This window comes from Saccostrea echinata, unplaced genomic scaffold (genome assembly GCF_033153115.1).
Source record: "Saccostrea echinata isolate AGI-Se365-2 ecotype Australia unplaced genomic scaffold, CSIRO_AGI_Sech_v1 ptg000014l, whole genome shotgun sequence".
Taxonomy (NCBI): domain Eukaryota; kingdom Metazoa; phylum Mollusca; class Bivalvia; order Ostreida; family Ostreidae; genus Saccostrea; species Saccostrea echinata.
In genome coordinates, this window is record NW_026889763.1 from 18,027,267 (window position 1) to 18,037,617 (window position 10,351).

A 10,351-nucleotide genomic window follows, 5' to 3' on the forward strand; every position below is an offset into this window, starting at 1 on the left:
CTAGCAGGTGTTATTATATACTAGAATCTCCTAAGAATTGGGCAGAAGAATTAAATATCTCTGTTCTCTAACTCTCTTAATTGTAATTTATTAATTATAGTCTTCATATTAAAATACATAGTTACTGGATGACCAGCCTTTTATCTTTAAAATGAATTAAATGTAAAGTAATCAAGATTAATTTGATATAGTATAAATAATAATATTATGTTTTTTTTTTTCAACAAAAAATTGCAGAGTGTCATGTATCACAAAGATGACAAAGTGTTGCAGTTTATTTTTTCAATCTAATAAAATACAATATAATTATTAGTATTGATGTTTTATTAGGCTGCACCTTGGTATAATGAGCAAATAAATTTTCATTCTAAAAGTTAAAAAAAAATGTGAACACCTCTTAGATCCATAAAATATGTTTAATGACTTGGCACCTATTCTGAAAAACCCAGCAGGGGGTATTTGTCCATTTTGGACAGTTCTAGTTATATTTTGTACAGACAGTTCAAGTTTGTTCAGAACAATTCCTGTGATTAAACCTTTAAAAGTTTTTGACCCTACAAAAGATATACAGTCTTTAAGGGTATTGATAGAGAAATAGATCACAATACTCCTATCAACTGATTCAACTTGCTTGACAGGATGTGTATAAAATCAGTTTTAAGTGCGTTTTTATGCCCCCGTAATCGAAGATTCGGGGGCATATAGTTTTTGCCCTGTCCGTCTGTCTATCTGTCTGTCTCTCCGTAAAAACTTTAACCTTGCCCATAACTTTTGATTAATTGGAGCTATGGCTTTCATATTTCACATGTATATTCTTTGTGACAAGACCTTTCTCTAGGTACCATAAAATATTACCTTTTGACCTTGACCTTGGAGTTTGACCCACTTTTGCAATATTTTTTCAGGCTTTAATCTTGGCCATAACTTTTGAATAGTTGGTGCTAGGGCATTCAAACTTCACAGGTGTATACCTTGTGACGAGACCTTCCCTCGGATATCAGCAACTTTGACCTTGGAGTTTGGCGTACTTTTGGAAACGTTTACCTTGGCCATAACTTTTAAACCGTTGATGCCATGGCTTTCATATTTCACCTGTGTATACATGTACCTTGTGACAAGACCTTTCTTTGGATACCAAAAACTTTGACACTTTGCCCTTGACTTTGGAGTTTGACCCTGTTATGAAAATATTTTACCTTGGCCATAACTTTTGAACGGTTAGTACTAGGGCTTTCATTTTTCATATATGTAATTCTTGTGACAAGGTCTTCCTTTGGATACCAACAACTTTGACCCTTTGACCTTGGAGTTTGACCTACTTTTGCAAAACTTTAACCTTGGCCATAACTTTTGAACAGTTGATGCTTGGGCTTGCATACTTCACATATGTAATCTTTGTGACAAGACCTTCCTTTGAATACCAACAACTTTGACCTTGGAGTTTGACCTACTTTTACAAAACTTTAACCTTGGCCATAACTTTTGAACGGTTGGTGCTAGGGCTTTCTTACTTAACATATGTAATCGTTGTGACAAGACCTTCCTTGCATACAAACAACTTAACCCCTTTCACCTTGGAGTTTGACCTACTTTTGAAAGACTCGTACTTTGTTCATAACTTTTGAACAGTTGGTGTCAGGGCTTTCATATTTCACGTGTATTTCTTGTTAGAAGGCCTTTCCTTGGGCACCATTAATTTTGACCATTTGAACTTGATGTTTGACTTACTCTTGAAAAACTTTAACCTTTTTCATATCTATTCAATGGTTGCTGGTAGGGTTTTCGTATTTCAAAGGTATATTCCTCGAGACAAGACCTTACTTTGGGTACCAACATATTTGATTTGCATTTGAGAAAGTTTAGCCTTTGATATGAGTTGCCATACGGGGGCATCAGTGTTTTACAAACACATCTTGTTTATCGATATAAAATGATTTATTACATTTTCTCAATGAAATATTGTGATTTATTTATTGAATAAAAGCGATATTCTCTCACAGTGTGAAAGGATACCGAAGTGATATTCTCTCACAGTTTGAAAGGATATCAAAGTAAGTAAAAAATAATTTCTGGCCTGTAATAAGATAGAGATTGTAACTAAACCATCTTGATAGAGACTTAAACTGCCAAATATGTTGCTAAAATCCATGTTATGTTAGAACTACTAAGCAATGACGTCTCAGCTGCTCAACTATGATGTCACAGCCTATGACACTGTGTTAAGAAAAGACAGAGGCAAAGGGAAAACCAAAGAAAATGTGATAAACAGAAAATTCAATGTTTTGTAGTTGGATATGGAATTTATTTCACTCGTGAGACAGGATTTTTTGATATTTTCACTCGTGTTTCGCACTCGTGAAAATATCAAAAAATCCTGTCCCACTCGTGAAATAAATTCCATATCCAACTACAAAACATTGAATATCCTCTATATCTTATATTCCATGACTGCTTTATTGATTTTCCTTAATTTCACAACTTCCTCTTTTATTTGAAATGTTTAAATTTAAAACTGCAAGAATTAAGTACCTTATTTATACGAAGAAGAGTTGTTACTTTAAAGCATACTGTTTGATTTAAGGGTACTGTGTCATGACGATCGCACCTGGTTAATAACAGGACGACTGGCTCTAAAGTCAAGATAAATCTTTTACATGAAAATAGAATTATCAGTGCATAATCTAAGAATCCTTTGACATTATGAATTCAAATTTGGAGAATGGATAGAAGACACTGACACATGATTTGCTGCATCAATTTTTTTTTACCCTGACTCTTTCTTCATTCAAGGTCAAATTCAGAAAAAAGACAACCAGACCATAACTCATGAAATCTTTGACATTAAGACTTTAAACGCCATTGTTTGCCCCCCCCCTCCCATTTGACCCCCAGGGTGAAAATGAAAATTCCGAAACCCTATTGTCCATCTACAGGACACCACTAACCATCTTCCAAAAGATAATTAGGCTACTGCATAAAATGCAAGAGGAGTTCCGGGAAGCAGGGTCTTTTTGTTCAAAAAATGTCATTTTTCGACCCCTATATGACCCTTACGGTGAAATGAAAATCCCGAAATCTTATTACACATCTACATGACACCATCAACCATCTCCCAAAAGATGATTAGGTTACTGCATAAAATGTAAGAGGAGTTCTGGGAACCAGGGCATTTTTGTGTTAAAAAAAAAAAAAAAAAAAAAAAAAAAAAAAAAAAAAAAAAAAAAAACGTCATTTTTCAACCCACATTTGCATGACCCCCAGGGTGAAAATGAAAATTCCAAAACCTTATTGCACATCTACAGGACACCACCAATCATCTTCCAAAAGATGATTAGGCCACTGCGTAAAATGTAGGAGGAGTTCTTGGACTTTTGTAGAAAAAACGTCATTTTTTGACCCCTGTTTTGCCCCCAGGGTTAAATTGAAAATTCTAAAATTTTATTTCATATCTATAGGACACCACTTATCATATTCCAAAAGATTAATTGAATTCTGCTTAAAATGTAAGATTAGTAAGATTAAGAAAAAAGTGTGACAGACGGACGGACGGACACGCGTAGCAACAATATACCCGAACTTTCTTTAGGAAGTGCGGGTATATCATGATATGAAGACCACTTAACAAAACTTAGAACTCTTAACTTATTCTTGTAGTATGCTTAGAAAATATGGAAACTTCCTTACTGAATAATCCAAATACAAACAATACGTTTAATTTCCTACTAGCCAAAAATATTTCCAGTTATCAATTACATTTCCTGCACTAATCATGACCTCCTGTTGCTGTCGATGGTTTTGAACTTGTCTAATACAGACTTAATATAACACTTGAATTTCGGCTTTAAAAAATTCCAGCTATAGGAATAGTTTTGCCATTAAATATGTAGAGGATATTCAATGTTTTGTAGATGAATAAGGAATTTATTTCACGAGTGGGACAGGATTTTTTTATATTTTCACGAGAGCCAAGCACGAGTGAAAGTATCAAAAAATCCTGACCCACGAGAGAAATAAATTCCATATTCATCTACAAAACATTGAATTTTCTGTTTATTACATTTTCTTTGGTTTTCCCTTTGCCTCTGTCTTTTCTTAACACAGTGTCATAGGCTTGACGTCATAGTTGAGCGGTTGAGACGTCATAGTTTAGCAGTTGTGAGATTGAAAACATTACATAGCATGAATTTTAGCAACATATTTGGGGAGAAATTTGCAGTTTTAGCTTTATCAAGATGGTTAGTTACTATCTCTATCTTATGACAGGCCAGAAATTATATTTTATTTACTTTGATATTCTTTCACACTGTGAGAGAATACCATTTTGGTATCCTTTAACACTGTGAGAGAATATCACTTTTATTCAATAAATAAATCACAGTATTTCACACTCGGCACACCTCGGCCGATTAGTACCTCATCAAGGTGACGGAATCAGCCGAGGTTTGCCGAATGAGTATTTCACTGTTGAAAATGTAATAAAAAGCGAAACTGTAAACATTGGATAGGTATAAATGAGTGGATTGCTAAGAATGCTTTCTTTTGGCATTTGCAACCAAAAAAAATTAATAGATAAGAATTATCATCATCTTTACTCCCCTTTTTTCAACCAAATTTTTATCCCTGAGAAAATGATGGGTGGGCCACAGCCTTTTTTTTGCCTTTATGGAATATACGCCACTGGGCCAGATATCAATATAGTAAATGCAAAACAAGTACTAAATACACATAGGTATGCACGCAAAATCAAGTACAGGGCCCTGGGAGGGGAGATGCATACCCACCAAATTAATTAACCCTCTCCCTAACGTTTTTGTCTTCATTCTTTGCTTGCTTTTCCTTCTGTAAGACTATTACCCTGTATCTTAGTTTCACTCGTTTAATTAAATATAGTCCCGTAGGCAGACTTGCAAATTCTAAACACAGAGTTAGACAAATGATCGTTACAGAAGGATACTAGTATAGGAATCGAACACAATCTTAAGGAAGCTTTAATCACTGCACACTGAAGAGTTCTAATTGTAGAGTGGTTTTATGCAGTTAGAGGATCTACCCTTAGATGTAAGATAGAATAAATGGGAAATAACAGTTGACCCAATTTGTAACATATTTAAGTATTCTAAGCATTATATTAGACGAAGCTAAAGTAATTAAATGTATAAATATATAATGTATATATGTATTTTACCAATGTTAGGAAACAACAGTGATTTCTGTTTACTAATACTTCACTGTCTTTTGCGATTTCCTGGGGAAATATATTGCATGCAAGTATTCAATGTTAAAAATCAACTAGACAGACTCAATATTTACACCTTTATAATTATGATATAATTTTCTCAAAGTAAAAAAAAAAATATATTAGTGTTAAGATCTTCTTAAAACAATCTTTCCATTGTTAGCATTCAAACTTGTCTAAGCCGTCAATACAAGCTAATTCATGATGTAACATGAAGGAAGTATTTTCATTGCTAATTTTGTTCACAGTCATAAAGAGTACATATGAGTGTGGTAAGTATTTTCAACGTACTTTGGATTTATAACTGTCTGGGTTTAGTAAGTTGACTTTTTTTTTTGTAGATACGTATTAGTAAACATTCTTGTAAATTAGTCTGACTGGCAAATAGGAAAAATGCGTAAAAACAACTCGGAATCCTTGTCATGTTAATTTTGTTAAATCTAGTTACTGTGTTTTATTGAAAATTTCATAAGGTTGTATCTTAACCTGATTAATATCAAACAGTTAAAGGAGATTGGTCTCTACTGATGATGAGAGAGAAAAATATAAGAGAAAACACCAAATTGTGTATATTTTTTTTAAGGTTCAATGTAATGTATTGTTTGTTCTCAAGAATGACAATTTCTAGAATTTGAATAATATTTACAATATAGATGTGCATTTGATGTTAAGGGGGGAGGCATTCTCAGATCAACAAAATGTAGAACTTACTAAAAAACATTCTATATCACACCCTTCAGATTGCCCTGGATGATTTTTAAATTTTATTGCAGTTATCATTCCTAAAACGCTTGATTCATCCAAATCATTGACAGGTCATTGATTGCCTTGTTTGCTTTTTAGGTCACCTGAGTTTACTCAGGTGGCCTATTGCTATCTGTTTCCGTCCGTTGTCGTTAACATTTAAACATTTTCAGCTTCTTGTCTGAAACCACTGAACCAATTTCAACCAATTTTGGCATATATATGTAGCATCTGTGGGTGAAGGGTAGTAAAAATTGTGAAATTCAGGGCCCCTGCCCCCTTTGGCTTGAGGAATGGGGCTAAAACCATCAAAATAAATCCAATCTTTAAAATCTTCTTTATTCCTGGACATAATGCAGCCAAACTGCTGGCATGATTGTAATGAGCATTGAGCCCTCTATCAAATTTGTGAAATTTGTGGTCCCAGGGTCATGGATTCAGGTGCTAGGATGGGGCTCTGTTGAATATATAGTGAAAATGCATTATTTCTTGAAAAATCTCCTCTTCCCCTCTGCTATGTACATAGTTATGACGAGGAAGGGTGCCACTTCCAAAATTGTGAATTTCATGGCCCCTGTGTTAGGAGTTCTGATGTTGGGGGGGGGGGGGGGCTCTATTGATTAAATAGTGAAAAATGCATTGATTCTTTGAGAATCTTCTCCTCTGCTCCTGGGTATTAAACAAATGAACTTTGTACATAGTTATGATGAGGTAGGGTGTCACTTCTAATGATTATATACTGAAAATGAATTAATGCTCTGAAATCTGCTCTTTGGTATTAATCAAACATATATGATGAGCAAGGGTGCCTTATTGAAATGTGTGGTCCCAGGGTCAGGGGTTCCTGTGGGGTGGGGGCACTACTGATTATGTATTTTTATCATCATAATGATAATGCATTTTTTCTTTGTTCCTCTGCTGGGTATTAAGTAGTCAAAGTGAGCATGCTAAATGTATAGTAATGATGAGCAAAATTATGAATTTTATGGCCTCTGGTTCAAAACACTAACCAAATTGAATTGTGGGAATGTTGTTACATGATACTCAGGTGACCTATAAGGCCCGTGGGCATCTTGTTTTATCTTTCTTTCTTTTATAATTTTAAAACGAAACAGGTAAAATGGTTAATGTTGTCTAAAATAAATTCTATCTATTACATGTAAGTGTAAACATGGATTTTATTTTTATGACAAATGGCCACAGCCACATTAATAAGTGTACATTCCCTCGAATATTTTATATTTCATTTGAAAGTATGATATACCTTAATGTCTAAAAGAACATACAAATGTATCTTTCCACATACATTTGAAACAAATGAACATCTTAACCTCCCCCCCCCCCCTTACAAAAAATTATTGCATAAATTTTTACAACATTTTAAATGATTTGGGTACGATCAAGCAATTTTTGACGGAGTTATGCCCCTTGGACTTAAGAAAAATTCCAGTTAATGGGGGGAGGCATATAAGTGTTTCATAAACATCTCTTGTTAAGAAAAATTTGTAAAGCAGTATTTTATGTCCTAGAGTTAGAACACTTTTCATTCAATGCTTGTGAAGGTGCATATTCTACAAAAAGAAAGAAGGGTTTGATCTATAAAAGAATATACTATAAAATCAATAGACAGTCACAAAAACACATTCAACTAGGATAGCCTTCAATTTTATGCAAATATCAAATGGACAAGGCCAGGTCAGAATGGTGAATATGACAGATCAAAATATTCCTCCTGTCAATGCTATAGCATTTGTTGATTTGTTTATTAATCAAACATCAAATACAAGTGTATAGAAAATTGTGAAGCACCTGTCAATTTTAATATGTAGTGTATAACGATTTTATTTTATATATTGATTTTTTTATTTAATTACAACGCTGAGGAAATGAAATCAAAGTACTGAAAGTACTGATACGAGTTGATGGTTGTCAAAGCTTAGCTAATGTATTGCTTTAGTGATGAAAAATTGAAATTTCTATTTAGAAACAGAAATTTAAATTTTCATTTGATATCTTATGTTAATTTCATGACATGATGCAATGTATTTTAAAAACCAATTAACAAATAATAAGAAATAATACTTTGTGATATCATAAGAAATATTTCTTTCTTTTTACAGTTTAATTATACAAGTTATACATTTATTGAGCATTGCCGCCTTATTTTGACAAATGAAATGCACTTGCACAACTATCATAAAAGTATACTAAAACCACACTTTTTGACATTCCTTAGTGTGTATGCAGCGAGTATTCCTTTCAAAATTTTATGATCAATTGCTAGTATTATACCTTGTATAAAAATGTCAATTTTTAAAACATTATTCTGGTCTTCCAGTTTGAAGTGTAGTAAGCCAATAAACAGTACAAGAGAATGAATTTTTAGCCAGACAATGTCAAATTTTTTGGTCCGTAAATATTTCATAATTGACACAACCATTTCAAATATAGAAAGCAAAAACAAAAACCAGAAGTTTTATACAGCATCAAGGTTTCAGATTTACAAATAAAATGCTACACTAATGAAAGTAATGATACAATCATGAAACACAGGGTCAAACTAATATAATCAACACAACTGTTGCAGATTTTAAAGTCCTGTGACATAGACACATTAAGAGAGTTATTTTCTTCAAAAGAAAATATCAAATATTTTTTTACCGAAGAATATAAGGGAAAAGTCCTTATTATAAAGATGGACATTCTTCACTTCACATTTGAAATCAAGGGGTGGTTGTCCTCCAACATACAAAAAATTGACAGCTGAATTCTTCAATACTTCTATTTTCCTAAACACTTGCAGATATTGAGCTGATTTTTGGTATGTGAGTGTATCTTGATGAGTTACAGATCAAGTTTGCATTTCATTCCGCTTCATTGATTTTTGACGGAATTACGGCCTTTTCAATTTTTAGGGGTTTTCCGCAATTTTCTTCTAAAAGCTTGTAGATATTGAGCTGATTTTTGGTATGTGGCTTTACCTTGATTAGTTACAGATCAAGTTTGCATTTCGTCCCGCTTCATTAATTTTTGACGGAATTATGGCATTTTCAATTCTTAACGGGAACGGAACCAGATTACACTTGCCAGTAGGGGACTAGTATTGCTAATGCAATACTTTCAGAATGCTTGTGTAACCTGTAATGTATAATGTGATAATAATGACACCAGCTCTAATGCTCTGGTTTGTTTGGGTGTAAAGCATGTTTCTTTTACTCCTCATGCTCTTCAGTTGATAGTTAAGATAGTATGAAGTTTCCGTGATCAAGCTATCAGAAAAATTCTATTGAACGACTTGACCAACAAGCTTTGGCTAAATCTAGTACTGTCTGACGCCATGACGTCAGACAATAACATTTAATACTGTGGTATAGACCATGTGGCAGTGTCTCTGTGTGTGTAAGTGATAAGATTAATTAATGTTGCTATTTAGAAAATAAATAAATAAAATGTTTCTTTTTCAGTATATACTTTGTTGTATTAAATTATATTTTTAACAATGTTCTCCAAAGTAAAAGTGTTAAGACGATAATATAAAACTGCAAGTATCTTTTTATGAGATTTACATTAATGATTTTTTTATGTTTGAGAATCTTGTCTTGTGATTAATGTACATGTGTATATACAGCAGATCGAATTGTTTCAAAATTAAATGATCAATTAATGATATAGATTCAAAGAGTGCGCAAGTTTCAGTTGTATAATATGTTTATTTAATGACGTACAAAACAAATGCAAAATGGATTGGAATATTACTATGGGTAATTTAATTTAATTGTAAACAGAGCTGACTTTGCTCAGTGCAGTAACTGTTCTTATCAGCTACACTGACAGTGATGGAGATAAGATTCGCCTATTTTAACCCCAGCCTTAATACATGTAGTAAGAGTCGTGCTCTTTAAATAAACAAATAGCTTTTTGAATTAATAGACTCTGTATCGTCTTGAAGAGAAAATTTTGTACAAAGCCGAGCCATTATCAGTGAGGAGAAGATGGCGCTATTATTAACATGCACTCGATCAGTATGACTATCGATAAACTCACAGACTTAGCTTAATTATCTATTAGAATTACATATAACTATGCATAAATGTAATTACCTTGATGTGTCTCCTTTACCTCTCCAAGTATGCTTCAATTTAATTCTTTTTCTTTTGAAGTATCGCTGTCGATTGCTTTCATTGTTGTTTATAAACAAAACAGCATGGTGCGTAGGAAAATGAAAAGTAGTTCAGTCTGTTTGTAGTCTGGTTCCCGCCCCCGCCACTCCGTTTTCACTTCGTTAAACGAAGTGAAAACGGAGTGGCGGGGGCGGGAACCAGACTAGTCTGTTTGCAGATTTTAATCTCAAACCTTTTTCTTCAGCATTTT